Source organism: Ailuropoda melanoleuca, chromosome 13 (genome assembly GCF_002007445.2).
Source record: "Ailuropoda melanoleuca isolate Jingjing chromosome 13, ASM200744v2, whole genome shotgun sequence".
NCBI classification, from domain to species: Eukaryota; Metazoa; Chordata; class Mammalia; order Carnivora; family Ursidae; genus Ailuropoda; species Ailuropoda melanoleuca.
This window is the reverse complement of record NC_048230.1, coordinates 91,818,145-91,834,949: the sequence shown is the minus strand read 5'-3', so window position 1 is coordinate 91,834,949 and position 16,805 is coordinate 91,818,145.

Here is a 16,805-nt window from a genome sequence, read left to right as displayed (position 1 = left end):
TGAAAATATTTCCATTTGCTTCTAAAATCTTTATAATTTTACCATTCACATTTCAGTATATGATCTATCTGATGCTGATTTCTGTGTACAATGTCAAGTTGGGGTCAATGTTATTTTTTTTTTCCTACATGGCAGACCAATTAACCCAACAGTCCTTTAGTGAAAAAACCACCTTTCCCCACTGCCTTTCAGTGGCCCCTTCGTCATAAATCAGATGGGTCTGATTCCAGGTTCTCGAATCTCTTCCACTCTTGTTGTCTATATTTGTACCACCTCCCCATTGTTGTAAACTGACATACCCAAAAACCACAAAGAACTCTCACAGAAAAAGACAGAGCTAGATAAAAAATGTGCTAATGAATTGAGTAGGGATTCAGGTCCATTCTAATTCTTTGACTGTCATCACTGATTTAACATGCATTTCTTGAGTGCCTGCATTGTTCTGAGACAACAAAACTAATTGCATGTATATATGTATGTATTTACTTACTTACTGATCTTTACCTATGTTTACCTATGTTTTCTCACTTTTTTTGTTAAGGTATGTGACCAGTCAGAGAGGCAAATATCCAGGGATTATGAATGTTCTGGAGCTGAGTGATGACAGAAATGCAAACAGAAGCAATGGGACCAGGAGTGGCCTGGAAAGGGAAGGACACATGGGTGAGCTGGCGCTGCCCCAGATTACAGGTCTTATTCGTATTACAGGTTGGGACAAGTCCAACTAGAATGCACAATGATTCTTATATACGGGAACAAAATATTAAAGGGATCCCAAAAAGCTGGGGCTGTTCTCTCCTGGAAAAATTTGAAGATAAGAAGTCAAAGAAAACTGGGAAAATGGATGAAAAGTCAAGGGTGCCGTCAGTTCTTAATCTTAATAAAAGTTTAAAGGATTATGAGTCAAGTGTAGTGTTCACTGTAGACCCCCTGCATGTTTAAGAACTGGTATATCTCCCACTTCAATGTTGTCATGATAACCGCTTACTAAAGATACTTGTGATCTTTTATCAAAAGACTTAAATATCAAGGATTCCATGTGATTGCATGTAAGCTTGGGATGCCAATTGCTTGTTTACACGTGCAGCCTGCAACAGCCAGAGAAATGCTCAGAGATAGGGAGTGGAGAGAAAGGACAGAAGTGCAATGCTTGGGTTCATTGCTCGGCTGGGGGGAATCCAAACTGAAAAGAGCTATTGAAATTCTTCCTCCAAGCATCCCAATTCAGAGCTAAAATGTGCCTTTTATTGTGACATATTTAGCAACTTTAACAGGAAAACTTTACTTTGATCACAAGCCTCTTGGTTTATATAAACCAAGTTTCTGGCAAGATCTTGAAATAGAATCTTATGACCCTGAGAAATGGTTTCTCTCTCACTGTAAGTGGAGACAAGGCTTCCTCTTCCTTTTCAGTTTTGAATATGAGTCCCAAAGGGCTTGGGCAACACCGAATGTTCCAAGAGGTGGCAAACTGAGCCAACTTCAACACTCAAGTGTCTCTTGAGTCACAGTGGATGTGGCGGGTGTGGCTTCTGGGGTTGTTGAATTCTGCCCCATCACCTAAGTGCGCTCAGCCAAAATAGGGCTGAATTACAACACAGCACATGCTACTCTTTACTTGTTCTTTAACAAAGGAGAACATTGCCAAAGGTACCATGGGGGCTGGATTCGAGTGTTGAACCTGTCCCCATTGGGTGTGTTAGGAAAAATACCTCCTCCCTCAGTGCTTGTCCCCACCAAGAGGTGGGCAATGGATGTGAAAATGCCTTACAAAGTGTAAAATGTAATACACATGGAATTTCTATTTTGTGGTGAAAATAGTCGACTTTCAACAATTAGGGGTGCTTCTATTCAACAGGGTGATGTTGTTAAATGTAATAAACCCACTGGTTGCCCTTGTCTATCATCGTTTCATTTGAATATGTCTACTTGTTCATTTACCAAAAACACTTAGCAGCAAGCACTACATGAAGTTCCATGAGTAGAAAAGACAAAAGTACAGATCGAGAGAGAAGGGCACAGTCTGCCACATAACCAATGAGTCTATAATTTGCAAGAGTTTTATTAATAGAAATAGAAATAGCTCCCCAACATATACTAAAATGCAAATGTGGTTGCATGTCACAGACACAACTTGAGTTGAATTGAGCATCTCCCCACACAGAGAAAGGAACTTATCCCATGGTTTTTTGGGGGTACTCAGGGCAGTGCCTCTCAAAGTGTATTGCTACACATTGTAATGGGTCAGGAGCCAGATGAAAAGTTGATGGAGCCCATGTAGCAGTACGTCCCTCTCTTGGGCCTCCTTCTCTTCCTTCCTTCCTTCCTTCCTTCCTTCCTTCCTTCCTTCCTTCCTTCCTTCCTTCTTCCTAACAATTGTATTAATTTATTTGAGAGAGAGAGAGAGCAAGAGCACACACAAGCTGGGAGGAAGGGCAGAGGGAGAGAGAGAAGCAGACTCCATCCCGATGTGGGACTTGATACCAGGACCCTGGGATCCTGACCTGAATGGAAGACAGATGCTTAACTGACTGAGCCACCAAGGCACCCATGTTTCTGCTTCCTTTTTTTATGCTCCACAGTTTCACCTCTCCACTAATCACATGACAGGAGGAAGACAGCTCTGCCAACCTCAGCCACATTTGCACCTGGCCCTGTCCTGCCACCCAAGGACACCCAGTACCAGAATCCCAAGGGAATGATTCCGCTTGGGTCAACTATCCTCTCTGATACTCCCACAGCTAACTGCTCTCAGCCCTTTGGTGAGTTTACCCTCATGCACACACAAAAGTGCACCCACACACAATGCTCAGAGGTCTGTGTGGGGATCTAGTGATCAACTGATTTGGTTTGAAGGACCGTCAGATGACATGTATCATTTTACACTTACATTACTCTCTTAATGAATCTTAGTTCCATCCATTCGTGTGCACATGGGATTATGTCATTCTTTTCAATGGCTGCATAGTAGTCCATAAAATCTGTTATTTGGCCTCTTTATTCCTTTGTTGATGTCTATTTCCAAATTTTTATATTATTTACAGGGTCACATTCACCACCTCTTGTCAATCTTTAGGTTTTTCTAGAATATATACATTTCATAGTGGAATATCTGAATCAAAGGGTATGTGCATTTTAAATTTTAATAGATATTACCAAATTGCCTTTAGCAGTGAGCACTTCTGCCAATATGGTATGAGAGTAAATGCATCTTGTCCCCTTGCTAATGCTGAGCATTAGTAATCTTGCTAATAGTCTAGTAAAAAATCCTGTTAGGGCATCATGTTGTTGCTTTGCTTTGGAAAAGGTTGGCTCTCAGTTTGCTGGCTGCATCCCCCAGCACCTGGGGCTCACAGCTCATCAATGTCCTGCCCTGCTCCCCAGAGGACCAGAGCGTCTGAGCTGCCAGCCCTCATAGGGGTTTCAGCAAGCATGATTCCCTGCAAAACAATGAAATCATCTCAATTATAACCGTACAAAGCAGAACTAGGAAACGGACAAGTTTAAAAGCTTCAAAATCTTAACCTTCAAACAATCCATTCAAGTATACACTTAAATCATTAAAGAGAAAGTTATGAGTAAATTCAGTTTCCTTTGTATCTAATACAAGGCTCTACTCACTGCTTATATTCCTTTCTCAAGAACCAAACACAGAGCTGTCCTGCATACCCTCGCTTCTTCCTGAAGTGGAAGGATGACCTTTCCCAGCCATGACCACTGTGGACCCTGAAGTAGGGGCTAAGTGTGGGATTCCTTCCTTTTTGTGTTTATATGACATTGGGGAGGAGACATGTGAGATAGAGCCAGGAGGCAAAGAAGGAAAGGGATTTATTATTATTTTTGTTTGTTTCTTATTCTCATTTAGCTCAACTGTTAAATTTAGGTTTTCAAAGAACCCATGCAGTCAGATCTGGAAGTTTAAAGGTCACCGGCTGTTGTTGCCTTTACAAATTGGAAATAGTGCCTTGTATTCGGTGACCAGAAGTGGCTGTGAATGACATTCTGACGCTTTTTGTAAAAGGGGGCCCATTGAAAGGCCTTGTGACTCAAGATAGAGCCCAGTGACTTTGCTCAAGGACATGCTGGTCTTCTTTTTCCATCAAATCACAAGTAATATTCCCGATCATTCTTGAAAAGGATGTATAATACAAAGGTATTTTGTTGAGTTTTTTCAAAGCGTAAGTTGGAAAGTGTTGGAATGAACCTGGGAATCGGGTCCTCTGACAATCCCTGGCTTACACACCAGCTGCCCAACCATGGATCCATAACATAGCCACCAGGATCTGTTGCCTTACCTGCAAAAGGTGATAACTCTTATTTCACAGGGTTGGTAAAGATTCAGTTAAATAATACAATGTATCTCCAAGCTGTTTGTTACGACATCTGGCATCAGTTGGTGCTCAAATACCAGTGGAGAAGAATAAAACTCAGAATGTTCTGACTTATGGTTGTAAATAATTCATTTATAAGTACTCCAAGGTATGGGGAACCTTCATATTCACAAAGGCAACCTTGCAGGTATCCACAGTGGCCATACAGATAAAGGCATGAATGTAGCAGATCTGAGTCTTGGTGGACACCTGGTGTTCCTCCCAGTATATGAGGCCACCCCCCCCCAACTCCTCATACACAGAAGACTGTCAGGAAACAGTTTCTCGGGTCCTGATGAGACTGAGGCTTCCCGTGTTGTCCCTCAGATGCAGCGTGGCATCAGTCCCCCGGTGATGTCCAGTAATACCCTGGCCTTTCACTTTCACTTTGTGTCATCCTGTTTAGCATGTAAGATGAGGACCTGGGAGCTGTCACCCTTGGCTGCTCTCTTTTCTCCGTCTGTGTGAGCTCCCCAAACTAAATTTAAAAGTGGCCTCTGGATCTTGGTCAGCCAATTCCATCCAGCTGTGACTACGGTCTTGCCTTTTCTTGGGGGTTGACACAGACATGTTTGGGACACCTTCACTGCATGTGGCACCAGGGATCCTTTGATGAACAAGGTGGTCTCATCCCTGCCCCCAGGGGGCTCAGGTATCTTGTCCTGGTAGTGATGATGGCCTCATAGGGGTAGGCCACAGGGATATGCCTCCGACAAGGAAGGGGCTGCCGCTGGCCCTTCTAGTGCTGTCAGTGTGACTTTGATTTCTCCGGAATATGAAGATCTGCAGGCCAACTATCCAGGCTATCACCCTGCCCCCATGTGCCTGGAGACCATGCACTGGGATTCCAGTGGGCTGATGGCTGGTGAATGCTTCTGGACCATTTTTCAGATGGAGCTTAAAGTGATCATCACACAGAAATTCCCACAGCCCCCCTCCTCCAGACTCTGATAATGTCTCTTCCACCCCAGGCTGGGGGTCAGGGTCACTGACAGTAATTTAAGGGCAGATCAGCCCTAAATGACTTTGTGTTAGGGTGTCCTAGGAGAGAAAGTGGCTCCAGCAGCTGCTTCACTTTTTTCTCCAAAACTTTGTTTCTGTCTCATCAACAGGAACTTCCCAAGAAAGAGCCTGTAGCCTAAGGTTCTATCTTAAACTAGGCTCCTCAGAGGCAGGCCTGGGAGGAGGAGTTGAGGGAAAGGAGTATGTTTGTTTGGAAGATGAACCTGGGCGCATCTTCAGGGCAGCGGGGGAGTAAGCCTAGGAAGGGAAGAGCCAACATAGGGTAGGATGAGCAGGTTTCCATCGTGGGCGCTGTGACTCAGCCCGTGCCAGCTGTAGGAGGTAACATGGAGCACACAGCATAGTGGCCTGCTGCCCACTCCCACACCCAAGGAGCTGGGGTATCCACTAGGACCGGGGTTTCCAGAACTCGACACTAAGTCCTGTCCCTTGTTGCCCAAGGCAGCTCTTGGGGGCATTGTTTCCCACACTCCTAACCCATCCTGGGGAGCAGAAAGGAGGTGTGCAGGTCCTTGCAGAGGGATGCCATGGGTGAGCACTGGAACAGTGAGGGGGTAGGGGACGTGGGCAGGTAGCCAACAGCACCAGTTTCCAACTTCTAACTCCTACAAGGGTTTGCCCCTCTTGGAGTCAGCTCAAAGCAAACTCAGGTAGACACAATCAGCCTGGAAAACTACAAGGGCCCAAATGCCAGTCTGGAGCCGATGCTGCATTCAGAAACCCGGTATGACTTCTCAGAATTAGGGCTTGTCAAGAGCAACTCTAAATACAGTATCTCGTTTCAAAGAGGGTCCAGTTTCCTATGAACCGTTTATTGAAAAAGTATGTGTGGGGAGAAAACGTTGGAGAGTGGCACGAGACTTCAGATCTGCACACAGAGAGAGACAGGTTCTGTTTCAAAGCGATCTTTATGCAGCGTCCCGGTTGCCATCTTCAGAGTGTAAGCAAATCTGCCTTTAATTTTGAAGTATTACCAGGCAGCATGAAAAATCAAACTGCCTGGATTTGATTTGCGGAAGGGATGGAGAAAGAGGTTGGCTCAATCGATCAATTAACGGGGGCTGTTACATGCCTCGTTGGAACAGCTTTGTGGAGAGCTTGGATCCAGGGCAGAGAAAGGCAATTCAAAATAGTCAGGATGCCCTGTGCAGCTCTGTGGCTCAATTTGCCTTTACAGAAAAGACCAGTAATTCCTTCCATGCGTATGCCATCGTATGGTCTGCTAAGTGCCTCTGACGCCATTTCCCTGGGTCCTCTCCATAGGCGAGGGGTTTGAGTTACTTTATTCCCATCTCAAGGAAGAGCAAGCAGGTCAGAGCAGGACGGAACCTACCCACTTGGCCCAGAAGAAGAAACTTCCCCCCCCCCCAAACTCGGCACCAAGACATTGTCTGGTGTGTAATCTGTGCCAAGTAACTGTCTGAATAACTGTTGGGCTGGGTTGTTGTTCAGTCTGGGTCTTCCTATTGCAGGAAGGTCATGGGTTGGCATTGGCAGAGAGAGCCTGATAGGCAGGAGGAGGCTCCCTTTGAAAGCTCATCAGATGCACTTTTAGGGTTTGTTTGGGTATTTTCACACATTCATTTAATCAGGTGGCCAAGTGGTTCATGGCAGTTGCTTCCCTATCTGATGGACCTGTCTCCTCTGGTCCGCTAGACACATCCCATTAATGACTCTGCCACTGTGCTCAGGCAGCTCGGTGACAGCCTGCTCAAACATGTGCACACTGTAGGGAGGCACTGAAGAGAATGTATCTTCAAAAGCTAGCTGAATGAATTTCTACTCCTGGGACATCTGGCACTGTGGCAAGTGTACAAGGATGGCCATGTTCTTTAGGGAGAAGAAGACAGGCTTCCTGGCATGATGATCTGCCTGTCGACACCCCCCTGCACTATTCATTCCATGTCCAGCCCTACTAGACCCAACCATTGTCATAGCAGTAGTGGAATGGAGAAGGAACATAAAAACCCTGTGGAGAGGAATAGTTGCTAGACACTAGAGTTGTTGCTACACCAAGAAATTCAAACACGGCAACAAGACTACAAAATGGCTCTTGGTGATTTCAATGCTCACAGCAATTCCTCAGCATGCAGAGACACACTGGTTTAGGACTACTGAGGACCTGAGAAGCTGCTTCTGTTTATGGTTCTGCTGCTGGATATTTAGGATTTTTTTCTTAATTATTAAGGATATCTTAGGAAAAGCTTCCAGTGGAAATCAGGCAAAAATAGATCTGATTTTTTTTTGTGCCTTACTATAAATGCCCACCAGCAGTTTCTTACTCACGAATCTCACTTACTTAGTAAAGGAGCTGAGAGAGGTTGAAATAGCCATTCTTATGTGAACAAATGGGTAACTCACCCCGGGACTGCTCAACAGGTGTGAGCTACCGAGTTAGGGTTTAAGTCCAGTCCTCTGGACTTTAACTCCAGGGCCAGTTAGTCGCTTAAACCTTTGCTTAATCCTTCTCTGTCCTGGGTGAGCATTGGGGGCTTTTGAGGCAATGAAATTTTGTAAAGAAGAACTGTTGGTGTGTAGTATTGCATAAATTCCCATCAGTTTAGACAGCTACAAAGGTGCCTCTTGGACACTGTGGATTCAAATCCTCCATTCCCCTTCCTCCAGGGCTTGGCCTCCCGTGGAAGGAAGCCAGGGAAGGGTGAAGGGTACAGGTACTGTCTGTGGTGTGAAAAGCAAGTGAGCTTCTCTTGTATCTCCATCCACATTGGGTTCCATTCTCCATATTCTGTGATGCTAATGGCAGGATGAGCATAGGGTCACGGTATCTGGGTCTCCGGTAAACTCCTGTCCTCACTCTGTCATCCTGTGGAGGATCCGTCTGTTCCAGCCAGACCACAGCACACTGCCTCGTGGTCCCCACACCACCTGGCACCTGCTCATGGTCGGGGGTTGTTCTGGTCTCGGTGCCTCAACACCCTCGTGTGGTGTATCTCATAGAATAGACACGCATTGATTACTGCTGAAATGAACAGAACTCCTTCATCCCAAAGCACACAGCACATGACTGACAACTTCCAAGTAGGGGAGACTCAGTGATGACCTGGGCCGAGCTCCTGGCCCCATGGGCTCCTGAAGTGATTTATTGATGAATGGCAGAACCTGTGCCCATCCCATGGTCCAGGCTTCCGACCCTGGGCAAACTCAAAGAGACCAAGAATCTGCAGTACTGCCTTGGCTGCACCCAGAATGTTGTGGTTATAACAGGGAAATCCACAGTTTTCCTCCAAACCTTAAATAACACTAACCCATGCCCATCCCTTATCATTAAAACAAACTCATTTTTACAGTAAGTGAAGGGTAAATCTTTGAGGGGAGAAAGAACTAAGAAGGGCCAACCCAGTGACTCTTTAACTTGAGTGGGCATCAGAAACCCCTCGAGGCTTGTCTGCACATAGGCTGTTGGGCCCCACCTCAGGTACTCCTATAGCCACCAAGGACTTGCACTTATGTGCTTATGTGGCCGTTCCAAGCACCATGTCTGACTGCCGCTGGAGCAAACCCATATAGCAACATGATACCTCAAAACTTCAACCAGTCCTTCCCCATAATACCAAAGAATTTGTTAGAGAGAAGCCAGCGCTTAAGGATATCTTAGATGTGAAAAAATTTAATATCAGCATGGGTTAGAGGTGAATTAATTAACAATTTTTATGTCTTCACAGGCACAGCAGTGAAGCAGGTACTCGGGACACTGCAGGGTCAGCAACGGAAGCAAGGCACAAGTCTCCTGTTGAAGTCCCATCCCCCCAAAAAACAGACAAAAAGAAGAGAGGAAAGCTAGAACACAGGCAGCAATGAAGGTGGGTGTTGGGATTTTTCTTTAATTCTAACTTTTGTGTTTCTAGAAACATCTGATCAAATAACATCTTTCATAACCAAATGGAATTTTGACTTATCTGCATTATCGTGGTCATCAGGCCAACCCACAGTAAGATGAGTCTTGGCTTTCCTATTTTGGAAACTGCCAGAAATGCTATTTAGATTAATTTCTATTTGGGAGTTGTCTAAAACTGGCCACATTCTCTCATACTTCAGGATAAACATCATAGCATTGTCATATAAATTTATAGTCCCCAAATTAAGTTAAAATAGGCCTTTCTGGGGAGGCAGATTACTCCTCAAATACGTTCAGACACAAAATTCAAATTTTTTTCTTCCATATTCAATGTCAATCAAACTAAATTTCTACATTTTTGTAATCATATTAAATTATATTGTATTCTTCAGTTACATATAAAATCCAATTAACATTTCTTTATGGAAATCTTGATACCATATATAGGTTAAAGAAGAGAAGATTTAAAAGAACAATTTAATACTTTGTAAGAAGTAACAGAAATCAACTTTTTAAAAAAGATTTTATGTATTCATTTGAGAGAGAGAGAGAGAGAGCACCATCAGAGGGGAGAAACAGAGGAAGAGAGAGAAACAGACATCCCACCGAGCAGGAAGCCTGAAGCAGGGCTTGATTCCAGGACCTGGAGATCTTGACTTGAGTAGAAGGCCGACACTTAACCATCTGAGCCACCCAGGTGCCCCAGAAATCAACTTTTCAAAGCACAGGCCAGTCATGCCATTGGAGTAAATGTGTAATATCTTCCCCTAACATAGTATGTTACAATGCAACCATAAGTAAATTATCATACATTTGAAAGAAAAGATTAGAATGGAAGCAAAATCTGGAAAAGGGAATCACCTTAACTGCTGACCTTGAAACTATTTTATGAATTAAAGAGTGTTTTAAATTCTGGCCGCCTTGTTTCAAGTCCCTGAACTTTTGTGTTTTCAAAAACAACCAAATTAAAACTCTGTAACTAAAACAACTTCCTGATTTTGTTCAGGTATCTGCCCTTTTTGTACATGACCCAGAGATGATGACAACTCTGCCCTCCTCAGAGGACACATGGATGGTCCAGGCTGTGGATGGCAGTAGGTTGTTGCCTTGGCCATGACTGGGTTGGGGAGACACTGGGCCCGGTCTGACCATGGAGAGATGATTTCTGGAGCTCCTGGAAAAGGTTTCCTCATTCTTAAGCAGTCACATAAAGGCATGGTCCTTTTGTGTTTCTAGACACTGGATGTTAAAGTTCTGGGTTTAATATACAGAATTCCTGGAGCCATCTTGCAACCACAAGGGGAACCAGTTGGGGGCAATTCCAGCCCACAGAAGATGGCAGAGCAGAGGCAGGAGAGAACGTGGGTCCTTGACACCATTGCCAGCTGTTGAGTCGAACTATCTGGAATGCTGACAGACCCTCAATTCACTCTTACTTGATGTAAGAATTTCTTACATTGTCTGTGCCTGTGAGACAAGTCTTCTTGTGCCTATAGTGAAGGCATCCTAGATGATACAGGTGAAATTTGAAAAGTAGAGATTTCATGGAAATGTCTGTTCCTGTCCATTTTCATTGAAAACCTTTTAAATACATTCTGTGTTGAATCATTTTTTAAAGATTTTATTTATTCATTTGATAGAGAGAGAGAGAAAACGATAGCATGAGTGGGGGTGGGGGCAGAGGGAGAAGGAGAAGCAGACTCCCCGCTGAGCAGGGAGCACAATGTGGGACTTGATGGCAGGACCGTGGGATCATGACCTGAACTGAAGGCAGACGCTTAACCACCTGAGCCACCCAGGCATCCCTGTATTGAAACATTTTTAAGAAGGTCTGCTCTATTGTTAAAATTTGCCTCTAAACTATGAGTTTTACTAGGTTGGAAGATACTTGTGCATCAGATTTTCCAAAAATGGCTCACATTTGTATTTGCTCAATTGTCTATTCACATTTCTTTGCAAATTATCTCACTTTTCCCTTAGTGTTCTTTAAAGTGTGATGTGAAAGGGGCAATAAAAAATGTAAGTAAAGTTATTATTTATTCTCACATATGACTGGATTTTTTGTGGTAATTGAGGTCTAGTGTGCTATGAGCTTTGTTAAAATTTGTGAAGTAATCATCCTATCACCTTGCCAGAAAAATTCCTTGGATTTGAACCCAGGGACCTGATTTTTCTTAAACCAGAAACATGTCTAATTTTCTTCCTCCTGCTCACTCGGTCTACTTTCTCCCTGTTCACATAGTGCATGAAGTATGGATTTCTTTTTTCTCGGATGTTTTCTCTGATTTCTCACATCTTATCAATCCTATTGCAAGTCAGCTCAGGGTAAGTAACCCTTTGGCGAGGTGAAAAGGCAATCCTAGGGTCTGAATTTTTTTGTGACTGTCACAGTTTTCAAGTATTTTGTCTCATTTTTAAACCACATACTCCAGATTCTGTTTAACTTTGTGTTTGTTTAGAAACTGTGGTGATGGCAGCATTGGCTAAGGGCACCTACCTTGTCTCATATTTACCCTTGATGATGTTCATAATGTGTAATATAATATAGCAGTGTTGGCAGCTTCCTGGGATAAGGATGGGATGGGAAGGCTCTGATCACTCTTCATCTTCACTTATGTTCCCTTCTTTCAAAGAGTAAAGCAAGAACCCTCCTCCCACTCCCCTTGAGCAAGATTCCAGTCCTGATTACCAAAGAAATCATAAGTTAGGGAGGCCACAGCCTTAATATCAGTGCTCACTTGAGTATTACTCAATGGTGTTTAATGACAATATCAGGCAGGACTAGAATGAACCAGGCTACCTGGGAGAGCATGCAACACAAATAACAATGGCTAACTCTAAAGTGCTTAGTGCGTGCCTGCCCCTCTATTCAATGCTGGTTTGAGCCAACTGGGCTAACAGATCCACCCCCTTTGCCCCAGTGATTGGGTCAGTGTGCACCTGTCAATTGGTCTTTCCCCTCCCATAAGGATGGTTCATGGATGGGCACCAGCTCCATTTGGAGCCAGTGGGACCCAAAGGGAAGTTTTGCTGGGCCTCCTCTGAAAACTGCCCCCAGTCATTCACCCAGTAAGTGGAGAAGCCAAGATTTGTCCCCAGCAATCTTACTGTAGAACTCAAGTTATTGGTCTTTGAGGTGGAAATATAGGAAGGGAGAGAAATGGGGGACAGATAAGGGGATGGGTGGGTTGGTGGGAATGGCCAAATATATCATCTTTTCTAGGCCCATCTCTGACCTTACCCCTAAATCATTTCATATCACACCTTCCTGAAAGTTGTGATTTCAATCGAGCCACTAAGTTATGCCATTTGGGAAAATAACTGTATTTGTGGTTTATCTCTGAAAACAGTAGATTCTGAATTTTTCAGGAAGTTTCTCATTACTTCTTTCTCATTATTTCTCCAACACATTCATTATTCCCATTGTGACCTATAAAAAAATAGCCCCTAAAGGAAACAGCATAGAGGTTTTCTGTGGAACTGACAGAAAATCCAATGCAAACAGGTTTGAACAACAAAAGGCTTTTATTGGCTGCCATATGGAGAAAGCTCAGGAACTAGACCTTCCATCATGGTTAGATTTAGTAGCTGACTCAATGACACCACTGCTCCCACATTCTCCCTACCTTCTGTGCTGCCAGCTTCATCCCAGGGGCCTCAGCTTCCTTTATGGTGTGGCTGCAATAGTTCGGAGCCACACACTCTGCCAGAGACCTGCCCTCACGTTCATTGACCCAGATCGGGTTACAGGTCTTGAACCAGGACCTACGGGGGTCAGCATAGCAAGCAAGGGTAGATGACTGTCCCCATTGACTGAGACCAGTCAGGCCCCGCCCCACAGCTACTCCCCAACAGAGAGTGTGGAATGGATACTGAGGGCAAGAGTGCAAAAATGACTTTTCCGATGGTTGTGTCCAGATCCGTGTCATGTGGTGCCATGCTCTGTAACAGAGTTTCATACAACACAATGTTCTCTTTCTGATTTTTAAGAGAGGTCACTTTTTAACTCCCCCATTCAGAAGGGTCAGCCACACACGGGCTTTGCATAAACCTTCCCTTGGGCCCCCACATTCACGAGCCCAGGTCTCCGCTCCATGCTTTGACCATTCCTGGGCTCAGAGATGTCAGAGGTGTCTCAGGGATACCTCTGAGCAAACAGACAAATCTACAAGTGCACTTTTCAGGCATCAAGCCATGAGAACAATAAAGAAATGTGAGCCGCAGCTGGCAACAGCTAGAATCACATTAAACCGTGAAGGACAGAGGGGAGCCTTGAGCACACAAGAACATGAAGCCGACAGGTGGGAAATAAACGCTCTTCTTAAATAATTCTGCTGTGCTGCTTTGGCATGCAGCTCCATAGCCCTATGCCAGACTCCATGCTAGGGCACCAGCCACCGTTTTGCTGTCCTTCCACAAAGGCATCACATTTTTCCCTCACTGAAACCTTTCCACCCAAACAAGACTACACTGAATTGCTAGGCAGTGCTCCCCCTGGCTGGTAGAATCAGGGCACGGATGACAGCAGCTGGGGTCTGCTCAACATTCTCTGTAGGGTCAGCTGCACAGCCAGTACTGACAAGGTCCCTGCATGAGAACTCCCAGGGCTCCCCACACATCGTCACAGGGTTGCAGCATGCCCCAGCTGCGCCACAAGCATCAACAGCACTTTTGTGTGTGTGCTTATTCTGCTTCTAAAATAAGTTTCATTTCCAATTTTCAAAGTAATGCACATTCATTATGAAAAGCATAAAAAATACAAAAAAGAAAATTAACTTAGCAAAAAAAGAAAAGCTCTATCCACATTTTGTTCCATTTCCTTCCATTTACGTTTTTCCAATTTGATAACAATTCATGCATGTTTTTCTTTTCCTACCAGATTTTTTATGCACTATATATTTTATACATTTTCTGCACAAAGAAGTCATTTTATAACTGTGCTTGTGTCTCCTGTTTCTCAGTTTATCTTTAGTCTGAATGATAGAAAACTTTCATAAGCATTGCATTGCTGATTGCGTATTATTTTATTGTGCAAATGGACCATAACTGACTCAGATGTCCTGTATTATGACATTCACGTATTGGCAGTTGTTTTTATGTTGTGAACATTGCAATCCCTTTTATAAACCATACATGTACGTAATGCGGTAAACGCACTTAAGATTATTATTATTATTTTTAAAGATGTTATTTATTTGTTAGAAAGAGAGAGAGAACACAAGCAGGGGGAGCAGCAGGCAGAGGGAGAAGCAGACTCCCTGCTGAGCAAGGAGCCTGATGTGGGGCTCGATCCCAGGACCCTGGGTTCATGACCTGAGCCAAAGGCAGATGCTTAACTGACTGAGCCACCCTGGTACCCCTAGGTTATTTTTTTAGAATGATTTCCTCAGATGTGGAATTAATGAAGTGAAGGTATAATTTAAAACCATTTTTCATATATGCAGGAAAAGAGGAAATGATGTATTAGGGATCCTGGGTTTCAGGGAAAATCCTTCACCGTCAAGCCCTAAGTCAGAAGTTCACTGGACCAGATGTTTTCCGATGTGGATGTTTTTGATCAAAGCCACAAACAGTCTCAAAATGTATATTTTCAATTTGTATAAAGGCTTTTGGAAATTAGTACAATTTGGAATTTATGATTTATGGTAGGTACTGTTTCCTTTTGGAGTGTGGGGTGGGATGAAACCTGGTAGTTGGTGACTTCTTTCAGATTGGTCATGGAGCTATCACCCATGTTCCTCACTTTCACCTTCCTCCACCACCTGGCCCTAGCATGCCCATGTGCACGTACACACACACACACACTCAGAACACACATGCTGACGTAACTCTGGACACTCATATCTGCTAGAACTGCAAGAAAAATACAGGAAAACACAGGGCGCTCAGTTTAAAATGAATGTCAGGTAAACAAAGGTTAAATTTTTAGTATAGGTATGTTCCGTGCAGTATTTGCCTATGCAGTATTTACAATATCTCCATATGCAATATTTGGGACATACTTAGACTAAAAAATTATTGGTTGTTTATTAGAAATTCAAATTTAACTGGGGTGCCTGGGTGGCTCAGTCAGTTAAGTGTCTGGACTCTTGGTTTCTGCTCAGGTCATGATCTCATGGTCGTGAGATCCAGCCCCGGTGGCTGCATGCTCAGCGTGGAGTCTGCTTGAGATTTTCTGCCTCTCCCTCTGCCCCTCCCTCCACTCACACACACACTCTCTCTCTAGAATAAATAAAAATAAATCTTAAAAAAAAAGAAATTCAAATATAACCAATGTCCAATATTTTTATTTGCTAAACTTGGGACATCCATCCTTTGTACACCATAGATACCCACCCACATACCCACAAAGCATGTGCACTCACACACACGGTACACACACACATGCACACTCCGCTTTTCCTTCGCATTGCACTCAACTTAATTGCTTATTATAATATAAATGGGTACTGGCAACGCTCAACGAAAAAGAAAATCTTTTGGCAGTAACTCAATCAATACCTTTAAAATAAATAGTTTAATGAAATTACAAAGGAATTTCATCATGTACAGGAGACCATCTTAAGGTGTTCAAAACCAATTCCATGGTGGGTAGGATTCTGGCATCCACGCTGAGTTCCCCATTCTGGCCATGATGCAGTTTTCACAAAGGAGGCTGACTTCAGATAGCCCAGGTCTCCAGGCCCCTGCCGGGCAGCTCTCAGATCTCCTGTAAACATTTCCCCTTGCACTTCCTAAGTTCTGGGCGTGTTTATTTTACAGAAAGGGGTCTCGGCCCATCTGGGATTTGTTTGGAAGGGATTGCCTCTTTTCTTTCTTTATAAAAATAACCCAGTGTCTTTATGTAACTGGGCTGGATCATCAATTTAACGAGTGGGCCTCACCTTTTCCTGGGTGTGTTCCTGGAAACAGTGTGCAAAGTTGGTCGGGTTAACTATTTCTGTGCACTGCCTCCAGCTTGGCCTCCTTTAAAGTATGTCTCACTGCTCCACGGTGCTGGCCACCCCCTCTCTTCCTGTGGTCCCGGGCTGCTGCCGCAGTGCCGGCTGAAAGTGCAGGTGTGACTTATCTTTGATGAGTGAACGAGTGATCCAATGAACAGGAGACTAGATTCCAGTTTCTTTTTTTAAAAAATATTTTATTTATTTATTCATGCGACAGAGATAGAGACAGCCAGTGAGAGAGGGAACACAGCAGGGGAGTGGGAGAGGAAGAAGCAGGCTCATAGCGGAAGAGCCTGATGTGGGGCTCGATCCCATAACGCCGGGACCACACCCTGAACTGAAGGCAGACGCTTAACCGCTGTGCCACCCAGGCGCCCCTAGATTCCAGTTTCTTTTGATCTACCTGTAGCTTGTAATTCTCACCCTGGAGCAGCAGGCTCTCTGAGTCAGGATCATTTAATTCCAAATACAGGCCTACCTTGGAGATATTGCAGGTTGGTTTCAGACCACTGCAAAAAAGGGAATAGAGCTGTTAAGTGAGCCAAATGAAATTTTTGCTTTCCCGGTGCATATAAAAGTTAGGTTTACACCACCCCGTAGTCTATTAAGTGT